Source organism: Suricata suricatta, chromosome 13, assembly GCF_006229205.1.
Source record: "Suricata suricatta isolate VVHF042 chromosome 13, meerkat_22Aug2017_6uvM2_HiC, whole genome shotgun sequence".
Classification (NCBI taxonomy): Eukaryota; Metazoa; Chordata; class Mammalia; order Carnivora; family Herpestidae; genus Suricata; species Suricata suricatta.
Window position 1 is genome coordinate 63,626,667 of NC_043712.1, and position 2,259 is coordinate 63,628,925.

The following is a 2,259-nucleotide window of genomic DNA, read 5'->3' on the forward strand; positions in this document are numbered from 1 at the left end:
ACCTGCTCCTTCACCGAAGTTACATAGCCTTTCTCTCTCCAGTCCACAGATGAGGGGATCTCAGCAAAGAGGGGTGCTCGGAAGACTTTCCCCTTCTTGAGTTTCTGGAATTTAAGGTCATTTAACACCTGCTTGAATTCTTCACTGGTCTTCAAGGAAAAGGAAACAGAATGTTCACAAGCATGGGATGTTTTGAAAAAGTACTTAGAGGAAACATAAAATGTTCAGCAATCCGCACTACACTCACCATGTCACCAAAACCATTCATTGCCATTGTGAAGCTGTTTCCCTTGGCTGTGTTCCTGATTATGCTGTTCAATCATATGCATATTCCTTTCCCACACTTCTCTCCTCCATCCTTCTTCATCCTGAAGACAAATATATAACTTATCATCTTTATTTCTATTTAAAATCTCCTGACCTAGGACACCAGAGTGGCTGTCAGTTAAGCATCTGACTTAGGCTCAGGTCATGATCTCATGGTTCATGAGTCTGAGCCCCGTGTCAGGCTCTGTACTGATAGCTCAGAGCCTGGAGCATGCTAAGGCTTCTGTGTCTTTCTCTCCCTCTGTTCTGCCCCTGCTCAATCTCTGTCTCTGTCTCAAAAATAAATAAATATTTTTTAAAAACCTATTGACCTTCACCTAGTGGATGTGCTCACAGAAAGGAGGAGAAACCATGGCCAGAGATGGCCTGATGCTTCTGGAGGATGTTCTCCAGCAACCACACAGCAGGACATATGCCCATGTTGTACACAGTCCCAGTGCCTTGTTTATTGACTTGGTATGAGTGGCCTCAGGATGTTACTCTCTGCTATGAACTCCCACCAGCATGGAATGTTCTCCACTGGCTTTATGCTGGACAAGTTGAAAGTTACCAACCACACTATACAGTCTTCCCTAGGTTGCCTTTCACTGGGACCATTGTCCCTCTAAGCTCTGATTGAGTTGTAGAGCAGCTGAGGCTATTCCCTGGCAAAGGGCAGCCAGGAAGAGAGAAAGATATATGTTTCAAACCTAGGAAAGGAAAAGAATGAGTTTATGATTAAATCAAACCATCTAAAAAGCCATCCTTCCTTCTGAAATGCTAGAACCACTAAGGTAGAGCAAAAATATTGAATTTATCCTCCTGAGTGTTTACATGGGTGGTGGAGGAAGGCTGAGGACGTGGGATGTGCCTAGGCTCCTGCTCCCTGCCGTGAGGTTCGCCTACTGCTTCCAGAACATGTAAATGGCAGGGCAGGGATTGAGGGGCCCTGAGTCCTGGTGTGCTGGGATCAAGCTGCTATGTATGGAAGGGTCAGTCCCTGGAAGAGTGTCTCCTGGGGCCCCAAACCCCTGACACCAAGGCTGCTGTCCCCAGTATTTTCAGAAGTGGCCCCGCTCTTCATGCCTGTTCTGCGGATCTCACCTTTGGAGGTGCAATTGTGCAGCTCAGTCACAGTTTCAGGTCAGCAGTGTCCAGGGGGCATGGAGATGGATGGGAGGCTGTCCATTTAAAGCCTGGGATTGTCCCTGCCAGCCCTGCCACAGCCACCTGCTTGTCCTGCAATTCCCAGAGTCATCCTGTGGGTGGGGCCACTGTGGCCTGGAGCTGTGTGCAGCTGAGACATGTGATGCCTGGGTCCCTGATTGTCCCAGGGGATTTTGTGCCTGCTTTAGTGGCCCTGAGGAAGGGCAGCTGGGGGAAAAGCGACAGCCCTATGGAACATCAGGCACCTCCCTGGAGACCCACATCAACTAATTACCATGCATTTATGCGTTGTCAGGTGGTTCATGAACAGAACTTCACAGGGAGCCCCATCTGGGTTTTCGTGTCACCCTGCCTGTCCTTTGCTCTTATCTATTTTGGTGAAAATCTGGAGGGATGAGAACAGGATAATCTAATCTAGTGGTTCCTGTTTAGTTGGATCAGAGGTGGGGCAGGTGGAGGAGCAGGGCCCAGAGGGGCAGGTGTTATCACTGTGTCAGGATGGGATGCCCCTGGGTTATGGGAGAATCTGGAGAGGGCTGGCAGTCCCCCAAACAAGGGATGCACTGGGCAAGGGCCAAGTCACTTCAGGACAAGGGCAGAAGGAAGGGCTCTCCAGGAAGGCATGGCATTTTGTACTGTTCCTCTCCTTCCTCTCCTAGGTAGGGATTCTTCTTCCCTCTCAAGTCTTTCTCAAAGCTTACAGAAAAGAGTTATTTCCAGAAAACTATGGTTTAATAAAAGGAGGGAAGGCAGAATTAGAAATAGCTTTCTCCTCTCTAGTCTCTG

At 48.6% G+C, this 2,259-nt stretch overlaps 1 protein-coding gene and 1 long non-coding RNA gene across 2 annotated transcripts in view; both read right to left on the reverse strand.

Annotated features, from left to right (window-relative positions):
* DAPK1 (death associated protein kinase 1) overlaps positions 1-2,259 on the reverse strand; it is a 470,647-nt gene that overhangs the window by 47,265 nt on the left and 421,123 nt on the right.
* Positions 9-693, reverse strand: LOC115277009. The gene is made up of 3 exons (XR_003902162.1): positions 639-693; positions 248-368; positions 9-149 (listed from the first exon to the last, which is right to left on the reverse strand). It is a non-coding gene; the product is annotated as an uncharacterized LOC115277009 (long non-coding RNA).